General features: G+C 38.4%; 1 protein-coding gene and 1 long non-coding RNA gene across 2 annotated transcripts in view; both read right to left on the reverse strand.

The window, feature by feature from the left end:
• Positions 1 to 16,956, reverse strand: part of GAB2 (GRB2 associated binding protein 2) — a 252,651-nt gene that overhangs the window by 208,590 nt on the left and 27,105 nt on the right.
• Positions 4,461 to 12,344, reverse strand: LOC127555130 (uncharacterized). The gene is made up of 3 exons (XR_007952160.1): positions 11,427 to 12,344; positions 10,882 to 11,008; positions 4,461 to 5,227 (listed from the first exon to the last, which is right to left on the reverse strand). It is a non-coding gene; the product is annotated as an uncharacterized LOC127555130 (long non-coding RNA).

The raw sequence follows: 16,956 nt of genomic DNA on the forward strand, positions 1-16,956 counted from the left end.
GTCTCCACCATTCTCTTATTTTGACATCTAAGTTGTAGATGCTTTTTTTTTTAATCTTCCTAGCAGTACTGCTTTACCACAGAATCTTTCTTTTTTTTTTTTAAATAAGAGCTTTTTATTTTCAAAATACATGCAAAGATAGCTTTCAACAGTCACTTTTGCAAAACCTTGTGTTCCATATTTTTCTCCCTCCCACTCCCCCCTCTTCTACACAGCAAGTAATCCAATATAGGTTAATATGTGCAATTCTTCTAAACATTTCCACAATTATCATACTGCACAAGAACAATCATCAAAAGGGAAAAAATGAAAAAGAAAAAACAAGCAAGCAAACAACTAAAAAGGTGAAAATACTATGTTGTGATCCACATTCAATCTTCAGTCTTCTTTCTGAATGCAGACAGTTCTCTCCATCACAAATCTATTGAAATTTGCCTGAATCATCTCGTTGGCAAAAGAAACCAAGTCTATCAAAGTTGATCATCACATGATCTTGTCACTATGTACAATATTCTCTTGGTTCTGCTCACTTCACATCAGTTCATGTAAATCTCTCTAGGTTTTTCTGAAATTAACCTGCTGATTGTTCCTTATAAAACAATAATATTCCATTATATTCATATACCATAACTTATTCAGCCATTCCCCAAATGATGGGCACTACTCAAGAATCTCTCATTTCAAGAGGCTTTTGTAGCTTATATAGAAATTGAAATGGATAGGGGGAGATTGATTAAATCTTTTCAATTAAAAAAAAAAAATCTTCAACACAAAGAAATTCAAGTTGGTAACCCTTTAGGGCAAATACTTAAAAGGGAGGGAGACAGTCAGAAATAATCATGCAACAATAAAAATAGAAAAGAATATTTAAAAAAAATTTTTTTTCCTAAGACAGGCACATTATCCACAGACACAGAAGTGATAGATACCCACAAGGCATTCATTCATTCATTCAACAAATCCAAATTCAACATATATACATAAAAGACTTTGCTGAGGACTAGGAGATAGAAAATAAGAGACAGTCTCAGCCTTTAGGGACATTACCAGCAAATAGGGAAATTAGAATAAGAAAAAAACAAACTGGGGACACACTTCTAGGTTTCTCCATAAGGAACTCTATGCCACAATTCCCCACTTCAAAAAATTCCCTTGCCTCCTCCACCTCTAGGCATAGTAAGAGCTAAGATGGACTTTGTCAGCAGTAAGTTGTAATGTATTTGATTACTAGTTCAGTCATTCTGTGATCTTGAGTAAATCATTTCTCCCATTAAATCCTAGTTGTTTTTCCAGTTATGTCCAACTGTTGGTGATCCCAATTTGAGGTATTCTTGGCAAAGATATTGGAAGGATTTTTCATTTTCTTCTCCAGCTCATTTTACAGAAGAGGAAACTGAAAAAACTTAAATGACTTGCCCAGGGTTAAACATTTTAGTAAGTATCTGAGACCAGATTTGAACTCAAGCTGAATCTTTCAGAATCCAAGTTTGGCCACTCTATCCACTGCACCACCTAGCTGCCCCCTCTAGATCTCAGGACATTCAGCTGAATAATTTCTAAGGTCTCCCTTCTGTGCCTACTATTCTATGAACCTGTGAATCATTTGCCTTGCAGGTTTATTATGGGGTTTAGAAGTAAGGTTAAAGTCTAGTTAAAGAAATAGGTAAAAGTAGAGAGAGGAGGGCACCGGAAACAGGGTTCCAGTGGACAAAGGGTTCTGGCATGCCAGGCATAAGGCTGGCATGTTTGGAACCTCTGCAAAGAGAGGATTTTGTTTTCCTCATCCTATTCTTTTGCCTAGAGGTCTTAAACAAGTCCTCCTCCAGCAAGGTCACCAGGTGAATTTATTTTTCTGTCTCCTACAGTAATCTCAGGAATGGGCTCTCTAAGTATCTTCCTAACTGCCTGTTTTCTTCCCCACCAAGTACAAAAATGGAAATTCCTCCAGCTCCTTAGTGGATCAAATGTTGATGAGCCCCAGCCCTCTTACCTAAGAAAGAATTCAACTCTCACATCTTTTAAAAAGCCCTTGGCCTCTAAAAATGTAAAACAAGGAAGGGGTGGGGAATAGAAATGATAGGATTTCTAGCCCATATAAAACATTTCTTGATATCTTTACATCAGCACTGAGATGTTATAGTATGATATAAACAACATAGTAAATAAATAACACAACTCCTATCATGAGAGCATTTAACGTTTTCTAGAAAGGGAAGCGACCCAGTAAATATGAAGACCTACAAATCTGACCTCAGATCTCTACTACACTTTGAGTAAGTCATTTAACCTCCATCTGCCTCATCTGTAAAATGAGAATAGCACCTACTTCCCAGGGTAGTTGTGAGATATTTATAAAACCTTAATTACAGTGGCTCAGAGAAGCCTTTGGCTACTTGGCTTGGTTTGGACTCTACCAAGATTACCTGAATTCTTATCATTAAGGAGACAGATTCAGCTTTGATCCCCAAATCCACCCTCAGCAGCATAGGTTGTCTCTCTGCACTAGCTGGACAGCTCTCTTCTATAGAGGGCTCAAAAATTTCCACAAACTCTTCATTTCCTATCTCCTTAGTTTTGGCTCCCGAAATATCAGACCTCTAGACCCACTCCTGGTCCTTGTACCTTCTGGGCAGCTCCCTTTCCTTCCCTCTTTACTCAGCTTCCTTTGCCATCTTTGAACTCCTTAAGGACAGGACAATGCCTGGCACATAGTAGGTGCTTAATGTTTATTGCCTATTGAAATAGGGTTAGATGAGACTGAATTTAGGCAGTGAACCCAAATACTGGGGTTCTTTACTTCCTCTCCTATAGCTTCCTCAGCCCTGAAAATTATAGGATTCAAGAAGCAGGAGGCTTTTGGCAGAGAAAAAGTCCTGTAAGGAACCAGATCTGATCTGTGGCCACAGCTGCAACAACAGAATCTTTGTGTATCACAAAGGCAGCCACCCCCTACCATGGTACCACTAAACTCCAGGATGTCAAAGAAGTTCAAACAGTTGTCCCTTGAAGTTCAACAGGGGGTACCAAAAGGGTTCCTCCCCAATCTCTTTCCTTAGGGAAAAAATGTGGAGAGAGCCTAAGAGTAGTTCATTTGTCAAATGTGGGCTTTAAAAGAAAATAAAGGATGAAGAAGTGGCTAAAGAGAAAGACTACAGGAGAATGAAGGAGACCTGAGTCCTCTGAGGGGAGTCCAGTGTGAGATCCTGCTAAATCAGCAGACTTCTGATAACTCCCAAATCTACCTTTCCTGCCCGTCTCTCTGCTGATCTCTGATCTTACATCCCCAACTGCCTTTCAGACAACTTCAACTCAACATCTTTCCCTCAAACCTTCCCCTTTTCCATTTATACCTTAGTGCCATCCCCATCTCTTCACTCTCATCCGGCCATCTCCAAGGCTACTGATTTTACTTTTGCTATCTTTCCAATACTTCTCTCCTCTGACACTGCCATGACTAGTGCAGACCCTCACTCGGGATTACAGCGATAGCCTGCTGAAGGGTCTGCCTACCTCAAGTCCTTCCCCACTCTCATTCTTCATTCAGCCACTAATGTGATTTTCCAAATCATATTATGATTTTCTAAATAACATTTTCATATCATGTTATCATACCACTCCTCTGTCCAATAAACATCACTAGCTCCCTATTGCCCTCACAATCAAGTACAAAGTTTGATGATGTTCAAAGCCCTTTTATAACCTTCCCCTCTCTGCCTTTTCCAGTCTTCTTACACCTTACTCCCCCCAACAAGTACTCACTGACACCTGACTGTTCCATGAACAAGACATTCCATCTCTTACTTAGGGGACTCTCTTTAGTCATCTCCCACACCTAGAAAGCTCTCCCTCCTCCATTCTGCCTACTGACCACCCTGCCTTCCTTTAAGTCCCAATTAAAATCCTATCTTCTACAGAAGACATTCCTTAAGCCCTCTGAATTGTAGTGCCTTCTCTGTTTTTATCTGCTACATGTAACTTGTCTGTATATACTTACTGGAATATATTCCCCATTAGAATGTGAGCTTCTTGAGAAAAGGGACTGTCCCCTGCTTCTTTTTGTATTTCAAGTGCTTAGTACAGTGCCTGACATACAGTAAGGACCTAGCACTAGAATATCTGTATTTATTTTTTCCACAGGCTTGGCTCTTGACAGTGGACCACTGCTCAATACACAATTCTGTATAAGGTCAGCCTTGTTTTAGAAGGAAAAGATACTGAATTTTCCATTTATCAGAGGCCTTGGAGCAAAGGCTGAATGACTATATTTCAGGGATATTTCTGCCTGGGTATATGGCAGAAAAAGCTGGATTAGATCAGGAATTTTTAATTTGGAGTCTGTGAGACCACTGTTTTTTGGTAAATATGATAAGATTACAATTATATAACTCACTAAAAGGATTTCTCAGATTGCCAAAAGATTCATGATACAAAAAAAAAAAAAAAAGTGAAGAACTCTTGGCTTTGATCAATCACCAAGTATTTATTAAGCATTTACTTTGTTCCAGACACTGTGTGATGTCTGGGATGAGATGGAGAGATTTTTATAACTTTTAACAAAATCACCATTTCTTATGGGTTAACTGCATTAGGAGCTGGGAGAGCCACAAAGACAATCATAGTTCCCTGTACTCATGGAATTTACAATCTGCAAAGTTCTCTTCAACGCTCCCCACTGAAAACATGAGCCTTTTATATCAAATAAGCAAAACTAGTTTTCTATTTATCTTCTTGTTTCCATGTACTAAGGATTTAGAGCCTGTAATTCAGCAGTGACGGGGCCCACTCCATTCCCACATGCTCAATATTCACTTTGGTGAACAGGAAAGATGGAGCGAGCCTAATTTAGCATGCCAGCCTGAAAATGCCACCTCTGTGAAGCCTGTCTAGGGTGTGACGTCTTTCTCTTCAATCCCATGACCTTCTCGCTCAGCCTCCGAATTTATATATAAAAAAAAAAGGATCAATACACACTGCACACAGCATGAATATCTGTGTATTTATTTTTTCCACAGGCTTGGCTCTTGACAGCAGACCATTGCTCAGTCGGTTACACAGTTGTTTGCTTCTGCCCCTCCTTATTGTCTCTGTCAACATCTGAGCTGCAGAATTTTTTGGCAATGACAATGTGGCAGAAGACCAGCAGTCAGGAGACGGAGATTCTGACCCTAGCTCTGCTGGACTCATCTTAGATGCATCCATGTGCTTCCTTGGGGCCTCAGTTTCTCCTCTGTAAAAGATGCCCACAGAATAAGCTTCTTGTCAGTCCCATGATCCTCAATAGAAATGAAAATGGACAATCCTTACCCAATATCCATCACGCCACCCACACATCCAGGGGTTTCTGTGGCTTTGTTCTTCTCTGGCCAACCTCTTTATTTTAGGGAAGAAGAAATTATACCCCTACATATATTCAAATATTGTAATCTAATGTTAACTCACCAATATCCCTGTGGTCTGATAATAGTATATAGCTATCAGAAAGGTGAATGTTGGAACTGATTTACTCATAGATCTCTAAAATACATTGTTTTGAGATACCTTAAAATGTTTATTAAATTGTCTTTCTTCTATGTACTTAAAAGAATTGAATTTAAAAAAAGAATTGAGTTGCATTCTATTCTATCAGTTTTTACATACATAAATTCTGATGTATAGGAAAATAAAAGTCTCAACATCAAGAAAAAAAAAAAACTCATCTAAATCCTTATTGTTTTTCCTCTAGCACAGGGGTTCTTAATCTGGAGTCTATGGACTTGAATTTTGGGGAGGACCCGGTGTTTATTTTTTGAGAATTGTATTTCACCATTTTCTCTGCAATTCTACACATTTTATTTTATGTATAAAATGACATGATTCTGAGAAGGGGTCCCAAAGGTTCCTCAGACTGCCAAAGTTACAGGTGATTCTTATCAATTTCAGATATTCAATCTTTTTATTATTATAATTTTGAGGAGATGGAGAGGGTGAACTTTCCATAGATTTATTCATGCAACAAAGGATCTTTTTTATAGACCTCAATTTCCTAATCTGTGAAATGGGGCAACTGGACTATTTTGACCTTAAAGCCCTTTTACAATTCAAAATCCTATGTTCCTTGGACCCTAAGCTGGGAGGATCTCACAAACTAGTAGAAGGAAACTGAGGCAGGAGTGTTTAGATAACTTGCTTCAAAATCATGCCTTCATTTTCTAGATGAAGAACCTGAGGGACAGAGTGACTTACTCGCCTGAGGTCATACACACAGACCATTAGCAGACTTCCCAAAACTATGGTTGAAACCATATGAGGAAGCTCTCAGCAGAGGAACCTGGTTTTAGCTTTCTGTGAAATCACATGAACAGTTCCAGGAACCAATTTTTGCCCATCACCAGTAGTGAGGCGCACTAACATCTAGCACAACGAGCATTGGGAAGCAAGTACCTCTGCTCTCTGGCTTAAACTCAGTTTGGCATTCAAAGCCCTTAGAAACTCAGCCCTCTCCTACATTTCCAGCTTTCTTATGCTTTCCTTCCCTCCTCATACTCTGAGATTTGAGGACACTGGGTCTCCTTGTTTGTACTGTCTCCCAGATCTGATCTTTCCACCAGCTGTGCCAGTATGCTCTCCCTCCTAATTTCCTCCTCTGGATTCCTTCAAGTCTTACCTAACAGCCCATCTTCTGCAAGATCCTTTCCCAGGACTCCTTATTCTTAGTGTCTTCCCTCTAATGCTCCCTCCCATTTATCCTCTAACTTGTATGAACATTTTTGTTCGTTTGCATACTGGTTTTTTGCCTATTTCCTAAAGCTTGGCTCCCTTCCTGGCACAGATTAGGTGATTAGTTAACTGACTTTCTAAAGAACACTGAATTTAGTCAGAAAGCATAAGTTCAAATCTCAGCTGCATTACACTTGTGTGGCCATAGGAAAAATACTTATAACCACTGAATTTCAGTTCCTACACCTGAAAAATAAGACAATGGAACTAGAACATATAGGACCATAGCATCTAAAACTGGAAGAGGCCTTAGGGACATCTAGCTTAGTCTCATCACTTATCAGATGAAGGTGGTTAGGCGCTTATTAAATTAATTATTTACGTTAGTGTGATAGCTCTAGAATCTAGTTCCCTTGATTCCCAAACCATTGTTCATTTCATTGTCACAAAGTGACTTGCCATTTCAGATGAGGTTTTGCTGGGAGGAAAATCTACAGGAGGGAAATGGGGGGACCACCCTGGAGACTCTATTCAGTAGCTTGGCATCCTGGGAATTTGCTCTGTCTGCTTGAATGATGTTATCAACCCTACCTCCCAGAAATAACTCCTGTAGGTTCTAATAGCCCCAGGCACCATGATAGGACACAACCAATCCTCCTACATAAGACATAGCTGAATATCCGCCCCCTCTCCTAAACCCCTGTGACCCCATACTAGCCTGAAAGCCAACTTTCCATGACCCATTTTCGACACCTCTAATACTAATAACCAATGTGTTCATATGACCTAATTTCTCGAAAGCAGTTTGGTAGGGTTGAAAGAATACTGGATTGAGGGACACAGGACTGGCATTCAAATACTAGAATTTACTTCTTACTAGTGACCTTGTTCAAGATACTTTCCTTTACTGAGCTTCAGTTTCCCAATATGTAAAATAAAACAAATATTTTCTTCTTGCACATTTACTTAAGAGAGTTATGATAGTATACATAAAATTATGAAGTGTTATGTAACTGTTAGCTTCATATTAATGTTTCCTCATTTGTAAAAAACAAGCACTTCAGACTAGGACGTCAACAATGTCTGCTCTAAGATCTCATGCAGATCTAACCTTCTGTATTCCAAGCTTCCTTCCAGCTCTAACCTATGATTTTGCACAGGCAAAACCCTGACTTGCCTCATTTATCATCTCTGCTTCCTCCAACACTACTCAAAAGGTTCTGTTACAATGACAAATGTGTTTTTATCTCCATCTCCAGCAATATTTTTACCCATTAGAGCCACTAAGGCAACCGAGTGCAAGACTGTGGTCAGAAATGTTTCAACTGGATTCAACCATTCCCCTCCCCACCCAGTTTTTATCATGATGACATGATACAACATCTGTTCTAACCCTGTGGTAGATATGACAGTGTACATTTACATCTGCTCAATAAATGTACAAAGTTCTGGGTAAGTCCCAAGCCAAAGATTTTCCCACTCCTAAAAATGTCACTGGTTTTTATATTCATAGAAATTTTTTAAAAAATGATCCCCAAAATCCCAATGTATGAAATGTGGCTTGAACTTCTTTATGAGACAAGAATTAAGATAATGCTTTTAAGGGCTATCATGTGTTAGAGAGATTAGTTTCATTCTAAGTGGAATAAAATGAGCTGTCATTTTATAAGGTTTGAGCATTAAACACTAGGAATTAGTTTTAGGAAAAGTGCATTAAAACAACAGAGAGCCAGGTTTGGGCTCAATAGAAGGAAGAATACCCTTGCCTAGGACCAGAAATATAAACTTGGTAGAATCCTCTTCAGTGATCTCATTCAACCAACTCACTTTACACATAAGGAACCAGGACTCATAAAAGCTAAGTTAAGTGATTTGCCCATAGTCACATAGCTGATTAACTGCAAAATAAGTTCTCACCCCCAATTCAATTCTGTTTCCACATACTGCAACATACTACCACCTCAAAACCATCCAGAAGAAGGAACAGAATTAGTTGCTCCACTATAACTGAAGGGATTTACATGATAGGTGACTACTTGATGCATACTGTGATTGGACAATATCTCAAGTCCCTTTCAGCTGAGAGACTCAATATTCACTTCTTATAATCAGGGACTAACATGTACTTGAAGTCAGGAAGACTCATCTTCCCAAGTTCCCATTTGCCTTAGTTTCCTCGTCTGCAAAAATAAGTTGGAGAGGGAAATGGTAAACCACTCCTGTTATCTTAACCAAAAAAGCGCCCAAATAGGGTCACAATGAGTCAGATATAACTGAATAACGACAGTGTAGAATGATTTTGGGAATGGGGAGGGAGACTGATTGATGAGAGGTGTTGGAATGGTCTCTTCCCACCTTTTACCCCCAGGCTTTCTGCCTGTCCACAATGGTCCCACAGTTCAAGGTTCAGCTCAAACTTCTCATCCTTCATGAAGCCCTGGGAATTAAGTCCACTGATCTCTTCCTCTCTGATCTCTTATTGTACAGTTTGTTATCACTTCTTGGCACTTGATTATTCACTGTTTTTGTATCATTAAATGATTCACATGTATATCTCATCTCTCTAACTAGACTGAAAGTATCTGAAGGCATGGGCTGTGGTTTAAGCTTGTATTCTATCCCCCCAAATCCCGGTGACATGAGTGGCAAATCTCATATAAGCAAGAGAAGGTCAACAATCTAGGAGAAAGAACATAAAGCTAGAATTCAGGCAACTTGAGTTTATATCCTGACCACTGTTAATTCGTAATGTGACCATTAAAAAAAAAAATCCAATTTCTCTATATTCAGTTTTCTCATTAAAAAAAAAAGTGGAGGTGGGGGAGGGAATATTTGTTCTAACCTCACAAGAGGATTTATTAAGGCAGTGTGGTAATCAAGAAGAAAAAAAAAAAAGCCAGAAAATCTAGATTTGACTCTTGACTAACAGAAATGATAATATCAATTAAGTCACTTTACTGAAAACCAGTTTCCTCATCTGGAGAATGGAAATGATTACATTTGTACTGCCTTCCCAAAAGGTTCATCCAGAAGAAAGTGCTTTGCAAACTTTAAAGTATGTGGCACAGAGGACAGCTAGGTGGGGCAGTGGATAGAAAAACAAGCCCTAAAGTCAGGAGGACCTGAGTTCAAAGTTGACTGCAGACACTTAACATGTCCTAGCTGTGTGACCCTGGGCAAGTTACTTAATCCCAAATGCCTGGAAGTGGAGGGGGAGGACGGGGAAGTGCTGTGGCATAGTAGAAAAAGCTCAGTACTTGAAATTTGTCATTATCTCAATCAGTCAATCAATCAACAAGCATTTATCAAGTACCTACTTTGTTCCAGGGATGGTGGTGGAAGTTAGGTGGCCAGTGAATAGAGTGCTGGACTAGGAATCAGGAAACCTATGGTTCAAAATCAGCCTCAGTTTCTTCATTTGATCTTCACCTATCTCCCAGGGTAGTTTTGAGGATAGTATTGAGATAATATTTGTAAGGTACTTAAATAAACCTTACACTTAGCCTTTATTGTTATTGTTCATTATTACTGTTTGGACATTGAGAATACAAAGACAAAAAATGAAATGGTCCCTTATTTAAAAGATCTTCTGTTTTATCAAGGAAGACATAGGCATATAAACTATATAAAATATATACCAGGTCATTTGTGGGGGAGGAGAGAGAACTAAAAAAGAGTCAAAGGCTCATACTTCAGATTACCATATCATTTCTATTCTGTGGACTTCACTTTCTTTATCAATAAAAAGGGGGAACAGGACAACATGGTCTCTAAGGTTCTTTCTACCTATGACATTCTGATGACATGTATCATATACAGAAAGCAGCTAAATGGTGCAAAGGATAGAGCACTGGACCCACAATAGAGAAGATCTCAATTCAAATAAGAACTAAGACACATAAGCTGTGTATGCTGGGCAAATCATTTGTCTACCTCAGTTTCCTCAATTGCAAAAAGGGGATAATAGCAGCACCTACCTCCCAGGGTTGCTGTGGCAGATCAAATGAGAAAATATTTGTGGAAAATAACAATACAAATTCTAGCACATAGTACTTAATAAATGTTTTAAAATATGTAAATGTGGGCAAGTATATATTAATATTATTGAATTACTCATATTATATTAATTACAAGACAGTCTGGTACTGGGGCTCAAGAGTTGGTGGACCTTACTTTAAATCTTACCTCTGACACTTGGGACAAATTCCTTAATTTCTCTGGTTCTTTACTTTCCTTAGCTATAAAAAATTTGGATGAGATAACTTGTGAAGTCCTTTTCAGCCACAGATCTGTGATATGTAATATAAGCAAACTGTTGACAAAAAGAAAAATAAATATGACTGGCTACAAAATACTTTAATGTGAATCACATAGATCCCTCTAAAAATGTTAGTTTTCCCCATACCTCATAAGCTATCATACTTCTTTATCAGGTAGATGAAGATTGAGGGACTCCCAAAGTGAAAGTGAGAGTTCATTTTTTGTTTCCCCCAAAATGTTCAATATTATCATTATTCAAGGATTTCAGGCACAGTTGTAGTGAAATGATTAAGTACCTTCTATGAGCACTAATTCAGGTGCCCTGATTGGTACTAATTGGCAGGTTGCACCTCATCCAATTTAAAATACTCTAAATTGTTCTCCATCAAAAGGGCTCCCTCCTTCCAATAGAAAAAGTCACTAATGGTTTCATCTCAAATGTAAATTAGCAATGGCAATGAAAGACTCACTGGTCAGTCTGCTGCTGTGGACCTGAAGAAACAGGGACTTCTCCATTCCAGAAAGAATTCTGCCAAGCTAGAGAGTCAGAAAGACAACCAGGAAGGGTGAGGAAACCAATAATGGTGACAAACAGGCAATAAAGGAACTGGGGCTGCAAAGGCTCAGGAAGAGAAGGCTAAAGGAAAGGGGATGGGTGATAGGGATGACAGCTTTCTTGATTTTGAAGACAATTATTCGGAGAAGAGTTTTTTAACTTTGTTATACTAGGCCTTGAATTGTAAAAGCTGAGGAAACATTTCTACTCCATATAAGGAAAAAAACATCCTGGTAAATATAGCTGTCTTTAGTGTAACAGGCTGCTTCAAGAAATAGTGGACTCTCTATGACTTCAAGCAAAGGCTGGATAAATACTTGTCAAGCATACTGTGGAGAGGGTTCTTGGCCAGCTCTGGATTGGTCCACATGGCTTACAAGAAGATACCTTACATGTCTGAGTGGTTCTGCCGGTGACTGGTTTTGTAAATAAAATAAACTGGGGAAAGGAGTGGAGGTGGAAGGGGGGAGAGTGAATAAAATGACCCTACAGTCCCTGTCAGCTCTAGCAAGCTATGAATCTCTGAGTCAAGACAGAAAATAGTGGTTATTAAAAACCAAATCAAACTAACCATTAGAGAATTAAGATTATCAAGGAGAACCAGATAGGTGAAAGGTTCCAGAAATCAAAAGAAACTTAGAGGAACACTGTTACTTATGCCTAACATCCAGAGAGAACCCATCAAACTCACTGATCCTGAAGCTGCCGGACCACTGCCAGACCCCAGAGCTGTGATTAACCTCAGAAGCCATCAATAGCCAAACCTGTAGTTTCCTTTAGAAAAGGGTCAAGATAGTCACTACACCCTAACTATCATCACCAGTCATCTAGATTCTCATCTTCCACTGGACTCTGATGGCTCTGAAGGAGAGGAGGAGAGACATGGTTTTTGGAAGCTCCTTCTCACTTAAACACAATTCACTCCCAAGACATCATCTCTTCTTCATGATGTCACTGATTCTCTGCAAGAACGAAGTATTCACAACAAGTTACTTCTATGACATGCCAGACAAATGAGTGGTCATGTTATCTCCATTTTCCTTTTCTGTTCCACTCTAGTAGACCTAACTGTGGGAAGATTCCTTATATTAAACCCAAATCTGCCTTTCCAAATCCTACTCACTGGTCTCAGGTTCTCCTCTACGAAGCTTACAAGACAAGTCTTTTCTTTCCCAAGCACAGCCCTTCAGACAGGCAAGGGCAGGGAATAGTTTTCCCTTGGCTCTCCCACACCCCACCCCTCCCAAGCTTTTAAACAGCCACAGAGAAATGTCAAACAACCAGATGTCTTAATTAGCTGAACAATTTTTTCCCACCCTCTACTATCAGGAGAAAGTGGCAGATGAGAAGAAACACAAGCTTACATCAGGAATTGCACTTAAAAAAAAAAAGTTAACTTCCAGGCTGTCCTTGGCTCAGTTCATAAGCACATGGAGACAGAACTCCTACACCTTCCCCGTTTCCTTCATTGGCTATGAGAACTCACAAAGATGCCCCAGAGACCTGAAAATCTTTAAATCAGTGAAGAAAGACATGGTGATGTTTATTAAGTTTACTAAAATATGGCCCAACCAGAAACATCATTAACTCCCCCAATCTGGACACCATTCAGGCAACCTAAGAAAGATCACATTAACTTTTTTGGCTTCTACATTAGAGGCCATTAAAATTCTTTGGTCTTTTTTCTTTTCTTTTAAGACAAAATTTTATTGATATGTTTTATTTTATTTTTACATTTTTTACATTTTTACATTTCCATCCTCACCCTTCTACAGGGCCATCTCTTTTTAATTTGTTTTTCAAAAAGCATAAATAAAAAGATTCAACAAAACTAAACACATTTTTAAAAATCCATCATTATGCACCATGTTCTATAGTTCTCTTCTATCTTTGCAAAGAAAAAGGCAGATTAAGATAACCTCATTCTCTTTGGGGTCAAACCTAGTCATTACGCTTTCCTATCACTAGATTTCAATTTTGTTGTGTAATTTCATTCTTTTCATTCATTCACATTGTTGTCATAATTATATATAATGCAGTGCCTGGTTCTGCTTATTTCACTTTGTATCAGTTCATGTATCAGTTCATCAATGCATGTGTCCTAAGCATTTCTATATTCACATTCATCGTGTTCATCATTCCTTATAACAAAGTAAATACTCCATTTACATCCACATACAATTTGTTTGGCCATTTACCAATAGACATTACTTTGTTTCCAGTCCTTTGCTATGATAAAGTGCCGGTATAGATATTTTAGTGAAGACTAGCAGTATAATCTCTGGGTCAAAAGAGATGTAGTCATTTACTATGTCTGTATGATTCAAATTGTTTTCCCAGGTGACTAAAAATGAGTAGGTGTGCCCATGTTTTCGTAACACTTCCAGTACTACTCCTAGGGGCAGCTAGGTGGTGCAATAGAGTGCTGGGTGGAGATCAGGAAGCTTCCTCTTCCTAAATTCAAATCTGGTCTCAGACAGTAGTGTTGATAGTCAGATGTGATTAAACAATAATAAATCTTTTGTCACATTTGCCAACTTTCCAAGTGTGAGACGAAACCTGTGAGGATTTTGAGGAGTTTTGTTTTTAAATTTTATAGTATTTTATTTTCCCAAATATATGTAAAGATAGTCTTCAACAAACACCTCCTACCTCTCTTCAAGCCGGCAAGTAATCTGATGTAGGTTAAATACGTTCAATCCTTTTAAGCATATTTCCATATTTGCCAGCCTGTACAAGAAAAATCAGACTAAGAGGGGGAAAAAAACCACAAGAAACAAACAAACAAAATGGTGAAAAGACTATGCTTTCTTTGATCCACATTCAGTCTCCATAGTTCTCTCTCTGGATGTGACTGGCATTTTCTAATCCAAGTCTATAGGAACTGCTTTAAATCACCATATTGTTGGGAAGAGCCAAGTCCATCAACCTGTGTTGCTTTAATTTGTATTTCTCTAATTATTAGTGACTTAGAGAATTTTTTCATATACTTACTAATAGTTTGTCATTTTGAGAACTGTTTGCCATGTGATTATTCATCTATTGGCGAATGTCCACTAGTCTTTTTCCTATAAATTGTTTTTAAGCTACTTCACTTACACTTTCCTACCAAGGTGTCTTGCACCTAAAGCGGCTTTTAACAAATGTTTGTCAAATTGAATTTCAGAATTCTCTAGTTCTATAAATGATTATTTGAAATCAAATAGAGAACCTCTTTTCATAGGATCATGGGGCAGAGAGCCAGAAATTATATTTGATGAAAATACAATCTGGGTGCCTTATTTCATATACAAATAAAACTGAGTCCAAAAGGGACTAAAATAACTTATCTCATGGCCACACCAAAATGGGTACAGATGGATTTTGCACAGATTCTCCCAATGCCAACATTTCTTCTACCACAATATACTGTCTATTCAATTTTGTCATATTAGATTCACAATGTGCATGCTCGTGGCCCCATCTTCCTAATCTGTTGGGAATCTTTTGGATTGATCCTTTCACTGGGTTATTCTTCTAAGAGTAGATCACCTACAAAACTGAAAAACACATCGCCTTTGTCAAGTCATTGGCAGAAATGTCCAAAAGGCAAGAACTATGTGGCATAACACCAGATGCCTAATGATAACTATTTTTAATCAACACTTTTCAGGTTCCAAATCCTTCTAATTGTTTTGTCAGTGGTAACATGAGAAGTTCCTCTCCACCTTAATAAGTCATCTGGCAATCTATGACAATTCATTTCCCTCATTTACAAGTTTAGGAATATTGTCAAAAAAAGAAATATGATGAGCATAGCATGGCTTCTCAAAAGTTTCATGTTGTAAACTGATGCTAAGTGAAATGAGCAAAACCAGGAGAACATTATACATAGCAATAGCAAGATTATACAATGATCAATTCTGATGGATATGGCTCTCGTCAACAATGAGAGATAATTCTGGCCAGTTCCAATGCCCTTGTAACGAAGAACGCCATCTGCACCCAGAGAGAGGAGTTGAATGTGGACCACAACATATTATTTTCACTCTTTTTGTTGTTGTTTGCTTGCATTTTGTTTTCTCTTATTTTTCTCTTTTTTGATTTGATTTTTCTTGTGTAGCATGACATTTTGGAAATATTATATAGAGAGTTGCACCTATTTAACAAATATTAGATGACTTGCCATCTAGGGGAGGGGATGAGCAAAGGGAGGGAAAAAATTAGAACACAAGGTTTTGTAAGGGTGAATGTTGAAATTTATGCATGTATATATCTTGAAAATAAAAAGCTTTAATTTTAAAAAGCTTCATGTTGATTTCTAGTCAACACAACTCATAAATTATCTAAAAATTTATTGGGGAATTTTAATCAAAGTCAACATGCCCAGGACCTCACTGCCCTAACCCTTCATACCAACCACCATTTTGTTTTCTGCAACATCTTTCTTCTTCAGGATGTAAGCACAACTACAAATACTTTTAGTACCCCAAAGATATTATATCTCTTGAGATGACTCATTGAGAACAATTAGATGATCTGGTAATATTCCCTCATTCATAGTAAATGGGTCAGACCACAGAATAGTGAATCTGGAGACTTAGAAGGTAATAAAACATATGAGACAGGCATGGAACTTCAAGTCCAGAAGACTGATGTTTTGAATTCCACCTCAGACACTTTCTGACTAACTTTGGTATATGCCTGCCTCGTTCCCCATAGAGTAGGAGACTCTTTGGTTACCTTCAACTAGCTGAAATGGTTTACCAAAGTATGCATGCAGCAACTTGTGAGACACAGATGAGAGATGGACACCAAAAGTGAAAAGCAGTCCTGTAAAGGGCTCAACAGTCTTCACATCAGAGGTACTAGTCAGAACTCAATTGTCTGAACACAATTGTCTTAGGGAGATTCTGAAGATCCCCAGGATAAGATACCAGACACGGAGGTCCTTTCTCAAAGGAAACTGCCAAGCATTCCAACTTTAATACAGAGAGTACAACTCTGTTGGGCTAGCCATATTGTTTGAATGCCAAATGTATGCTTGCCAAAAAATTTATTTTATGGAGAACTCACACAGGGCAAGTGCTTACAAAGTGGTCAGAAAAAGCAATACAAAGACACTGTCAAGGTATCTCTTAAGAACTTTAGAGTCAACTGTATGTAGAAACATGGCATGAGATGACCCAGCATAATGTGCCCTCATCAGAGAAGGGGCTATGCTCTATGAGCAAAGCACAATTACAGAAGCTAGCCCAAATGTTCATATGGACTATTTGTGTCTGACAAAGCACTCCAACCTCTTATTGGTCTGATCAGCCACAGTTGGACAAACTATAACTTGACCCTAATATATTAATGTCATTTTGGTCCTCTTTGAGAAGGAAGAACAACCAACCAACAAGTGACTTTGGCAACCAAGGCCCCCTACCCTCAGTTTCTTCACCTATAAAATGATAATAATT

The sequence above is a fragment of the Antechinus flavipes genome, chromosome 3 (assembly GCF_016432865.1).
Source record: "Antechinus flavipes isolate AdamAnt ecotype Samford, QLD, Australia chromosome 3, AdamAnt_v2, whole genome shotgun sequence".
NCBI classification, from domain to species: Eukaryota; Metazoa; Chordata; class Mammalia; order Dasyuromorphia; family Dasyuridae; genus Antechinus; species Antechinus flavipes.